The following is a 12,909-nucleotide window of genomic DNA, read 5'->3' as shown; positions in this document are numbered from 1 at the left end:
GCTAGAACTCCATGCCAGGGCTGGCTGAATAATTCGTTGCATCCAGTGCAAAATTAAAATGTAGACTCCATTGTTTAAAAAATTATTAGGAATTTCTAGGTGGAAACAGTAGAGCATTAAGCCAAGCATTGGATCCTTCTAAGCACAGGTTGCATGCCCATGAAGCTGGGCTTGCTCTACACACACACACACACACACACACACACACACACACACAGAGCTATGGTTTATTTGTCCTGGGGAAAGGGAATATCTGACCCAATAAGTTCAATCAGAGCCCTTACCTGGTTTATTTGTTTTTTTGTAACAGAACTAAGAGAATTTTGTCCTAATTGGGTAAAACCAAGGACCTAGAGCAGTGTTCTTTCCAGCCATGCGAAGAAAGCGATTCTATCTCAGACATGTGCAGGGGAATTTTGTACATACCCAAATATCATCTAAGGTCCAGATGGCCTGATAGTGTCCCTGCACCCCTGCAACTTACTGTCTACTAGGCTTGAGGCTCAAGAGGCTGGATCATGTGACCTCTTAAGCTTTTTTTTTTTTTTTAAAGATTTTATTTATTTATTTGGCAGAGAGAGAACAGGAGAGCACAAGCAGTGGAAGCGGCAGAGGGAAAGGGAGAAGCAGGCCCCCTGTCAAGCAGGGAGCCTGATGTGGGGCTCGATCCTAGGACCCTGGGATCATGACCTGAGCCAAAGGCAGTCGGTTAACCAACTGAGCCACCCAGGTGCCCCTCTTAAGCATTTTTGAGATCTATAATTCTCTGAGTCTATAATCAGATTCTATCAGACTGACTTCATCTATAACCATAATGAGTAGAAATACAGAAAACCTTCTAATTACTCATTTTTCTCAGTCAAGGTTCATAGAAAAGCCATTTGTTTAGACCTTCATAGTGTAGTGACCACTGAGATAAAAAACCTTTCTGTTAAGCCTGGCCATCAGCCAAGGCAATTTTTTAGCAGGGTGATTCTGAGGGCTCCCTTAGGGGAAAATCACCTAGGTCTAAGCAAAGAAGACCTCATACCCCAGGGAATGTCTGCCTCCACAATTTCAGTCCCTTTCTCCTTTTCCCAGTAGTACAACTCCAGAGAATTTTCTCAAAGAGGATTCACAAAACACTGGTAAATGAATAAAGATTGGCTCCTGGCAGACCTCTTCACTGACATTTTCTGGGAGCCAGTTTTAAAGAGTATCTTGAGGGGAAGTCATCTTCCAAGGACTGAGGTCTGGGCTTTGGTTTTTCTGAGTTTTTTCCTATCACAGTATTAGTCAGACTCTTCAAGGAAAGAAACAATGATCAATATTAAATGAAGGCTGTAGACGAAGTTTAAATTGGACAAGTAGTTACTTCACAAACACATGCACAGAAACTTAGGGGACACTTAGCTGGGTTTACTGTGCTATCTTAACTATTTTAAAATAGAAACGTATGTAGATTGAAATCTGTTCCAATGAGAAATAAGTAATTTCTCAAATATCCCAGAATGTAGGGCCCTTGGGTACAGAGTGGATTGTGGCAGAATAATATTGAAGCAAGTTGTCATTCTTAGGCAGACTTTTCTGTTTATGTCATCTTTTGTAAATTTGTAGGTGAAGATGCTTGATCCTAGCATGATAAAAACTCATATTTTCACAGTGTCTACCAGTATCTACCCAGACATTTTTTCCCCCCTAATCATGGCTGGGTTAATATCCAGAGCCCTGCTTCTGAGCACTGCCTCAGAGGTGAGAAATTGATACGTGTCATAATGATGACTTGCTCCTACATTAATATTTTTAGTTCTTTCAATTGAATACAATTTAGCTTTTTATCTCTTAAGTAAAAACAGAATAAAGCTAAGGTGAAACCCGTAGGACTGGAAGTGAATGCAAGCTTGCGAAGACCATCCCTCAGGGAGGGCTCTTCTACAAAGGTCCAGAAGATTATGTCCATATGTCTTTCTGGAACCTTTACCAAGATAGTCACAGGATCAAAATTACTTCTTCATGCCCATTATGCAGTGTCACATCTTACAGAGCCAAAGGAATAAATTCCAGACATGCAAAACGCATATCCCTTCAGCTTCTCAGGCAAGCTGTCAACTCCAGCATTAATGAACAAATCAAAAAGGGCAGCCAGAGCCTTAAGACTTTTCCTGCTAACCTATTCCTTACTGTCTGCCTTCCTAATGCAGTGGAGTGAGAAACCCACAACCAGGCCCTTGTCCTTCACTCTGCACTCTCCCGTGCAGGGATTCCTAGACTGGAAAAAAATAGGGTAAGAAAGGGAGCAGGAAATAGAGGGAAGAGATTTTTGTCAGGTAGAGAAAGAGAAAGAAGTCATATATTCAAGAGCTCTCTAGTAAAGGACCTACCACAAAAATATTGACTGCCTGTTAGTAAAGGACCTACCACAAAAATATTGACTGCCTGTCCTTGAACGGGCTAGAGAACATGCTCCGAACTCTGCTCCCCTTTTCCTCAGCATATTCCATTGTTCTTTCTCCCCATGGTCTGTCCTCCATAGCCGAATGCTTCTGAATGTTTTCACTCTTAGAAACAGTATGATTCCTGTCAAACCACAGCTTAAACTTTTCAGAAAAGCTCTTGAGCTTTCCTTTCTGCAACCAAGATCAGCAATCTGTCATGTACAGTGGCATTTCCAACTGACTGCTGGAAATCTCCACCTGGATGCCCTGCCAGCACCTTGAAAGCAACATGTCCACGGTCTCAGCATCTCCCCTCTGAACGTAATGTTCCTTCTCCGGACTTTTTTCTGTTAATAAAACCCGTTCTCTCAGCCATCCTGGCTATAAACATTGAAATTATATGTGAATCTTGCCATTCCTGTGCTGTCACATGTGTTTAGTGACTGCCCGGTTTCTGGCATGGGTAACTACACACAGATGATGGCTCCGTGGGACAAGAAGCAGCTGTGGGGGAGAGGATACCAAGTACCGTTAGGGACACATTGAGTTTGAGATGTCAGCGAGACATCTAAGTGGATATATGCAGGGCTAGTGGAAAATGTCAGTCTGAAAAACAAGAAGTTGAGGCTGAAAATATAAATTTGGGAGTCGTAAGAAGGTAAATGGTGGTTAGGACCATGAAAGTGATTAAGTTACCCGAGACGGGGTGTATAGTATGATTTCAAAGTTGTAAATATATATATGGTCCTGAGAGCAGACATGAGGTTTCTGGGTCGGAAGCAGAGTTATTATAACTGCATGGGTTCCTCACATTGCACTCGCCCCTTTCAGGGCAATGTAATGAAATGTAATGAAAGCCAGATATCACCCTCAGTGTGCAAAAGAGCTTTTGCATTATGAGGAGGAACTCCAAAATTATGTATCTGGGAACCAATTACGAAGATTTTCTCATGTTTTCCCAAGGATGTTTTATAGTTTTTGGTTTTACATGTAGGTCTATGATACATTTTGAGTTAATTTTTGGGTTCAGTGTAAGGTATGGATCAAAGTTCTTTTCTTTTTAAATGGATATTCAATTGTTCCAGCACCATTTGTGGAAAAGATGATAGTTTCTCTACTGAATTGCCTTTTCACCATTGTGAAAAACATCAGTGGTTCTTGTATATGTGGATGTATTTCCGGATTCTCTAGTCTTTTCTATTGATTTGTATGTTTGTCTTTATACCAGTACAATGCTGTATTATTATAGCTTTATAATAAAACTTGAAATTGGTTAGTGTCAGTTATACAACTTTGTTCTTCTTTTCCAAAGTTGTTTTGCTTATTCTAAGTCCTTTGCATTTCCACATATATTTTAGAATCAGCTTGTCAATTTCTACAAAAAGCATTGCTGGAATTTTGATTGAGATTGCCTTGAAGCTATAGATTAACTTGGGGAGAGCTGACATTTAACAATATTAAGTCTTGTTTAGTTTATTTAGTTATTTAATTTTTCTCAACAACATTTTGTAGTTTTCACTATACATGGCTGGCACAATCTTGTCAGATTTACCTTTAAGTATGTTATTTTTTTGGTGCTGCTATGTTTGGCACTGTTTTTAAATTTAAAGTTTTAATTTTTTTTTTTTTAAGATTTTATTTATTTGCGAGAGAGAGAATGAGAGACAGAGAGCATGAGAGGGAGGAGGGTCAGAGGGAGAAGCAGACTCCCTGCTGAGCAGGGAGCCTGTTGTGGGACTCGATCCCGGGACTCCAGAATCATGACCTGAGCCGAAGGCAGTCGCTTAACCAACTGAGCCACCCAGGCACCCTAGATTTAAAGTTTTGATTGCCACCAGCATATAGAAACAACTGATTTTTTGCATATTGCATTCTGCAAATTTACTAAAAATCACTTATTAGTTTATTGACTTTGTTGCAGATTTCATCAGATTTTCTACATGGACAATCATGTTATCTGCAAATTAAATAAGTTTTATTTTTTCCTTTTAAATCCAGATGCTAATTTATTTATTTATTTATTTATTTATTTATTTATTTATTTATTTATGTTTTATTGCATCAGTTAGAACCTCAAGGACAAGGTTGAATAGAAGTCATGAGAATGTACATACTTGCTTTATTTTTAGGAGATAGTATGTTTTATATATTTACCCATTAGTTACCAGTTCTAGCACTCCTTACTCCTTTGTGTAGAGCATATTTCCATCTGTTATCATTTTTCTTCTGCCTGAAGAACTTCCTTTACCATCTAGGTCTGCTGTTGATGAATTATTGCAGTATTTGTATGTAAACAAAAGAGTCTTTATTTTGCCTTCATCATGCAATGATTTTTTTTTCTGAGTTCAGAATTCTAGGTTGTAGTTGTTTTTTTTATCCCTTTACCCAAATATGTTTTCCCAATGTCTTCTCACTTCCATTGGTTTTGGTAAGAAATCAGCTGTGATCCTTATCGTTCCTCGCTACATACTTCCCCCCCCCCCGGCCGATTTTAAGATTTTCTCTTTATCCTGGCTTTGAGTAATTTTATTTGATGTGCTTTGTTCTTAAAATTTGTTTTGAGATCTGTGGATTTATAGGTTTTACCAGATATGGAAAATTTTCAGCCATTTTCAACTTCAAATATTTTTTTGTCCACTTCCTCTTTTTCCACTTCTGTCCTTGAGGGACTCCGATTTTATAATATTAGCCTCTCAAAGATATCCCAAAGCTTACTGAAGGTCTTTTTATTTTTAAAATTTTCTTTTTCTCTGTGCATTTTTATTGGGATAGTTCTTATTACCGTATCTTCAAATCACTAATCTTTTTTTTTTTTGTAATGTCTCTTTTGCCTTAAGTCCCACCCAGGGTATTTTTCTTTCCAGATGCATCTTTGGCAATGAAGCCTATGAAGGAAGGGGTATTATTCATCAGGTGGACATCAGGGTCCTAAAGAAGTTTTCCAAAATGGGTATTTGGCAATTCTCCTCTTTATGTATTTGCTGACCTTCCCCTCTTTCAATTCTAATTTTTATCCAAGGTACACATACTTAAAGTATATGTATTAGTTAGAATTAGTTTCAGCTGCTTTTAGCAGAAACCCAAATGACAATGTTTTAAATACATAAAGTTTATTCTCATTTATTCTTTCATAGTAAAAGCTGTTTAGTGCTAGATAGTCCACAGCTTGTTTGATAACTTCAGAAACATAATCTCCTTCTACCTTTCTGCTTTGCTGTCCTCAGTCACAGGAAGCTCTAAGCCTTCACATCTGCAATCCACATAGCAGAAAATAATAATAATAATAAAAGGGAACGATAAAAGGGATGCCATATTCAATAATTTTCTGCTTGCATTTCATGGGCCAGACTGAAGTCACATTGCTACATCTAGCTGCAAGAGTGATTGAGAAGCATGGTATTTTATCCGGGCATACTGCTCTCCTGAATAAAATTGGGATTCTATTACCAAGGAAAAGGGGGAAATGGTAGGCAACAACATTTCTGTCGTAGTTTCTAAGAAGAACTATAATTCTCTGTGCCATCTTCCTCCTCATCCTGATTTCCACTTCCTAGAGGCAACTGTTTTCAACTATTTTATCTGTTTCCTCTAGCATTTACCTTCATACTCAGATAAAATATTAACACTGTGCTGCTAATTATTTTCTTGTTTTAAATACTATCTATTTAAGGGCACCTGGAGGCTCAGTTAGTTGAACTTCCCACTCTTGGTTTTGGTTTGGGTCATGATCTTGGGGTCATGGGGTTGCCCCCCTACCCCTGCCTTGGGCTCTATGCTTGGTGCAGAGTCTGATTGAAGTTCTCTCTTCCCTTCTCCTGCTGCCCCTCCCCCCCAACACACATGCTCTCTCTCTCTGAAATAAATAAATAAATCTTAAAAAATACTATCCATTTATTTTACTATGGAAAATGAGAAATTTATCTCTCTTGTGCATTTACGCCTACACCACTACCACTTCCCTTCACCCATTCTTCCAGCATAATTATGTCATAATTTTATTCACTCTAAATTCAATGTTTATATTGTTGGGGCCATGTTAATATGATTCAAAGCTGTGTTATGTAGTACATCATGGTTATATATCCTCTTTTTAATTTTTAATTTTCACTGAATGATTTTTTTCCTTTGCTTAGTTTTATATGTTCCTAACTTATTTGTAAGCTTTTAAGTGTAAATTGCATCTCAGTACAGCCAAACATATATTTATCAATTTCATCTTTGTTTTAGAGACTTGCTTCTGGAACTCCCTGTTTCCTGTTATTCTGATCTGGACTGGTTACTTCGTGTTCCTAATACACTACTATCTTCCTGAACAATCTTATTATAATCACCTGGGGGATTCCCTCCACCTCATGAATGTGTTGGGTCTCTATTTCCTTGTTTCCATGTTATGTCTTCTTTCTTGGTTTATTTCCTTGTTTTGGTAAGGCACATTTTCTAGTAGTTTCTTGAGGAAGGACACATTGGCAGTAAATACTTGAGATGCACATCTGACAGCATCTTTGTTCTAACCTCATACTTGGTTGATAATTTGGATGGGCTTAAAATTCCAGGTGGGAAATAATTTACCCCAGATTTTTTTTTCTTTTTCACTTAGACTTTTTAAGGCATTGTTCCACTTTGATTTTCAATGTTACCATTGAGAAGTTCTATGCCATTCTGCTTCTCAGTACTTTTATGTCACCTGCTTTTTTTTTTTTCCCCCCATTTGGATGCTTTTTGGATCTTCTCTTTATTCCTAGTGTTCTGAAATTTTATAACAAAGCCTCTTTATGTGGGTCTATTGTCATCTATTTGGCCGGGCATTCCATTGACTATCAATTTGAAAATTTATATCTTTCACTTATGGATACAAAATTTGAATTATTTTTTCTAGTAATCCCCCTCTGTTCTTTCTTCTCAGGGCTCCTACTATTCAGATGTTGGGCCTCCTAGATTGATCTTCTCTCTCAAGATCTTAGTTATTGTGAGTTTATTCTCTTTTAATGCATTTTCTGTTACTTTTATATAACTTTAGGAAGCAATGGTAAATGCATGTGTCCAGTCCTCTCTATTTAACTGGAACCTTCTGATTGCTTTTCAGATAGTTTTATTATGGGTGGGAGAGTTTTTGTAAGAATCGATATGGTCTCTCTGAGATGATAGCCAGACTTCCTTTTGTTGGTCTGATTTTCCCACCTATCAAACTTTGCTTCAGGAGGTTTACACAAAGTAGAAACAAAGGCAAGTGAGTGAAAGTACAACAGGACAAGGTGCAAGCCCCTTGGGCATGTTATTCACTCTCTCTCTTGTAAGGTTTATTCATTTCAGAAATGAGAGACAATAATGCTCACCTTTTATAGCTCAGGGTTGTTGTGATGATCAAATGAGGGCAGGTAAATGAACACTATTGGAAAGATATATAGTAATATAATGCGAAAGATTATAGCTCTCAGAAAGGAACACAGAACCTCCAATGAACACTTAATTAGAACTTGTTGTTGCTGTTTTTGACCAGAGAAAACTAAATAAAGCAAGAATAAAAGAAGCAAGAATCAGGTAAAATACTATTCAAGGTCAGAGAGGAAGCTCTAGACAGTGGATGGAGCAGAGGCCCTTGAAACAGACAAACAGATAGACAGACAGGGTTCATACCCTGATTTCAGAACTTATTTGGGCCATCCATAAGTGTCTTTGTCGGCAAAATAAGAATATAATGTCTACCTTGTAGTGTTGCTGTATGAAACAGATTTATAGAGATAAAAATAAATGTAAAGCCTCTGGAACATAGCTGGCATTTAATAAATGGTAGCAATTATCAGTGGTTAGGGGTTTGTTAGTTCTGGAGCCAGGCTGTCTGGGTTTGGTCTGATCTTACCATCTATGAGTTGTGTGATTTGGGGCAAATTACTCAACCCCTCTGGGCCTGTGTCCTTATCTTTAAGATAGGATAGTAATAGTTGCCACCTTATGGGGTGGGTATGAATATTGAATAGGTTAGTCAATGGAAAATGTCTAGAGCCCTGGCACATAATTACCACTCAATAAATTTTAGGTACTATTATTATTATTATTGTTGTTATTAACTACTAAACAACAAAACAACTGCTTCAAACATGCATTGAGTCATCATTTGGAGTCCAGATAGTCACAGATGTAATTTAATTTGTATGCTAAAATAAATTTGCACATAATAAATAAATAGAGATTACTTGTCTTGGTACCAGGTGGCTCATTATCTAAAGGGCCTCCAGTCTTGTGTCCTTGGTCCCATAGGTCCTTAAGCCAGGGATGGCTCAAAGACATTCTGATGGCAGTTCTCTGGGCCAAGTCCTGGTTTTTTCCTGAAAAAGAAGAGGGATGAATTATCATCTGAACAGCCTTCCTTCATGGGCATCCCCGAAGAGCTTCAGACATCAGGGCCTTTCCATCTGATGCAAAACCTGAGAACTTACAGAACTTATTGAACTCTGCCCTCTTGACTTCAAATATTCCACTAGTAGTTGCCTACCCCAACCAATGATTAGATTGACTGTGGAGATCCCTTAAGCCACTCACTAGCCCTGACTTTACCCTGGCTTGCTTTTGACTCCAAGCTGCCTCTTGCCCTGGGACTGCCTGCTCCATGCTCTGGCGTAGTTCTAAACTGTAAGGATGTCAGTATTGCCCAAGTGCTTAATGAATGTTTGTTGAATGAATAATCAGTGGGGGCTAATATAGTGAATATGTCTGTTATTCATATCATAGCATATACATGAAACATAAAAGTCATATGTAGCTTATATTTTTAAAGTTAATATCTAGTGTTGGCTGCCCTCCCTTAGGCTCATGTGCTTGCCTTGTAGTGGTTTAATGTTTGTGTCTCCTCTGAAAGACTGTGACTCTCTCAAAGATGGGGGACTTACTTTTTCTCATCTGTAATATTTGAGGAGTGGATGAATGAATGCATCTATCCATTCAGCAAATATTTGTTGAGCTCTGAGCAATGATCTGGAGATAGAGCAGTGCTCTAGACAGAAGAGGTCTGTGATGTCATGGAGCTTACATTTTGGAGGAGGAGACAACCCATAAATGAGTAAATGAACAAGCTAATTTCAGACAGTGAATGCAATAAACCCCTCATAAATTCCATCAGTGCAAATTTCTTTGGTATTTTTTTATAAGGAAAATGCAATGTGTAATTTGGCCCCGGGTGCCTTCTCTGTGCATCAGATCTCTACAGAGGGTGGGAATAGAGACTGCAGAGATTTATCTAAATTGCTAACCTGCAATGATCTAGTCCTCCAAAACGAGAGAAGCAGCGGCATTGCTTAAGTGTTTTAGCTTGGCCTGCAATTTGCTGATCAGAGGCTAGAGGTGACGCGTCATAAAACTACACAGGCTTTTGACTGATAGGTTTACAGAAGGTTCAGCTGCAAATCTCTGCTCTGTAATTGGAAGTTTAAAGGCACAGATCTCAGGTCATTTAAATAAAAAGCTCAATATTCCTTCCACCTTCTCCCTCTTCAAAAAATGGAAGGAAACATCTCTGTCAGAAGTAATCTGATAAACGTCTGTAACTCCAAATGAAGAAAAAATTGGCAGCTATTGACAACTAAGTCCTTACACATAGCATTTTTATGTTGTAAGTGTATATAAGAATAAACCTTTCTTTAAAACATGACAGATATATTTTGAAAATGCCATTCTACACATCTAAGTGATAACAGGAAAACAAACTTAAATAGCCTAGACCAAATTTCACCCTTTGATGCACACAGATAATCTTGCTGAGATAATCATACAAAAGCCGGCTCTGTACTTGGGTCTCAGAGCAACATGCGTTTTCCCAAGAGCAGAAGTTGGTCTTCAGCATGTATGCAGTGTTCTGTATCCATTTGTACTGTTTGTACATGTGTAGTGTTTCTGTGTCTCTCTCCACCATCCGTGAAAAGTTTTGAGAACTGGGTAGAAATTAGGGCTGAAAGAATGAGTACTGACCTTCCTTTTTGTTAAATGATCTCTACTTGTGGCTTTCAGAAAAGCCTATGTTTTAGGGTGTTATGTGTGTGCGTGCACCTATGGAGATCCTCTTCCAATTCTCTGATTAGTTAGAAATCTGTAGGAGGCCAAGAAGCGGGATAAATAGGAAGTGGGGCCATGAAACAGAAATGTCACCAGCCAAGGTACATCCCACCAGTGCATCCCTCCACCAGCATTGCTTGCTTTTCTTTCTGATCCCTATTCTATAGATGGTTACAGAACAAGGAATGGTTCTATAGAGCCAAGGAGTGGGCAGAAGGAAAATAAGGTCTACTCCTTTTCTTCCAATCATATTCCTCATGTTTAAAATAAAGCTTCAGAATCTTGGAACAAAAAGCATTGACATCTGTGGGAAGGGGTGTACTTTTAAGTTTGTATTAAGACAGTTCTATAACCTGATGAAGATAAATTACATATTTCATTCTAGGCAAACATGAAAAAAGTGAGAATAAATTATTCCAAAGAGATTACTCCTTAGAAAAGAGCTATTGTACAACTTCTATTCTTGCCCTAATATTTCACTTAGATTTATATTCAGAATGTGATCAGAACACATTCATCCAAGCAAGATACTGCCCAAGACTTTTGGTTATTATTTACTCTCCTTGTATAATTACCTATGCATTTACAAAGGAAGCACATGCATACAAATAGACAGACACGTGCACACACGATGCCATCTCATACAGTGCACTCACTTTTGACAAGCTAATTTCTAGTAGGTGCCCAGTCAACTGGTTTCCCAGCTTAGCTATTCATCGACAGACAGGGCGTCTGTGTTTTCCCCCATGCACTTCCAGTTTGCGGAACAGTGCCAGACTGGAGCCTTGTCTGGTGACTTGATAACAGATTCCGTTAATAGCTCATCCAGTGGTACTAACATGCAACCCCTCTCAGCCGGGGAGAATCTGGCAATCAGTGCCAGCCTGAAGAATCGTAAGGGCTGGGGTGCCCACAGGCCAGGTCATACATAAGAGGGCGACTGTGAATTCACACCCTCTGTGTGCACAGGGAATTACAAAAAGGGGAACTTTGAAACTAAAAAGACGAGGGAAGATTATGGGTAAAGGCTTTCCTGATATCTGCCATCTTCACTTGGTGAAATCTGAGGTGAAACAAAATCCCCATTGTTTCCCTAGGTTGGGACCAGGCCTGGCTCTGTGCTCTATTTATCCCCCCAACACATTGCGAGTTCTCAGTGATTATCATTATCATTATTAATGATGGTAATAATTGACAACGTGGTAAATAACTTGAAAAGAGCTAGTTTCCTAAAGAAAAAAAAAATAAGTCACTGTAATAATGGCTCTTTTACACAGTAATAAATAGCACATTTGTGTCTTGGTATTTTAAATTATGTCTTTGTTTGCTGAGGCTGGAGGGCATAGGGTGCAGTTTTGAAATCCAATAAATGAACAAATGAATTAGCATTACGAAAAGGGTACATGTTAATCAAAGCCAGCCATTTGGACTTCAGGGCCTTAATTGCATGTAAATTTTCTGTTTCGCTTCTTTCTCCCTAATCTTGCTTTATTTCTGGATTTGTAGAGCTGGCCTTACCCATAAGTGAAAGAAATGGTGCTGAGGTTTTAGGCTATGACACATAAAATAACTCCTTCTGAAGGAAATACTCTGTAACAGAAGTAAAGCTTAAAATGCAAACATACTAAAAGGAAGGACTGAAAGGGACCCGGGAAGCTCCTGTTCCACCCACCATTTCTCCCTGATTTTGGTTGAATAGTAGGAGAAAGAAGATAGACCTGGATAATCAGGCCTGAAAAATAGAAGGTTAATATGTTTTTTTCCTGAAGACTTGCTGAAGATCCTTCTCAATACTCTGATTGAGAAAAATGTATGTGTTTCCTCCTACCTGTATCTTGAAACACTTTCCTGCATTTACCTGCAAGGGAAATTAAATATATTTGGTATATATATTGGTAAATAACTTCAATTAAATTAGAATTTTTAAAAAATAACATTTTCTGCTATGCGAAATGATAGCTCAAGCTTTTTCACCTCTACTCTTTCTGTGATTTACAATGACATCTAATACTGGAATAAAAACTCAAACATGATCTATGGAGCTTGAAGTGCATTTCTTTTGGAAATGATTTGGCATGAATGTATTTGTGCAACCGAACTCATTTGTTTAAAAAGATGGCAGAATAGATTTTACCTAGAAAACCCCTTAGAATTCCAAATACATAGTCTTTGGGGTATGGATTTATTTTTGGAGTCTGATAGAAAAAGATAGGAATCCATTTCAACTAAGAAAGCCTTTCTTGAAATACCAGCTCGGTAGATCAAGTGTCAACTTGGTGGAAGTAATAATAATAAAGATGATAATATCTCATTGAGAAACAGATCGAGCAACATTTCATCCCCTTTTTTCCCACAGAGCACCAGTGACCGGCTGTACTGCATCTCCAGATTATGAATTTACTACATTGTTCCCTGATGTCTCATTTCCTAGGGCTCCTTTACTGAAGGCCCT

The sequence above is a fragment of the Leptonychotes weddellii genome, chromosome 2, assembly GCF_054177405.1.
Source record: "Leptonychotes weddellii isolate Sample4059 chromosome 2, ASM5417740v2, whole genome shotgun sequence".
Lineage (NCBI taxonomy): Eukaryota > Metazoa > Chordata > Mammalia > Carnivora > Phocidae > Leptonychotes > Leptonychotes weddellii.
This window is presented reverse-complemented; position numbering follows the sequence as displayed.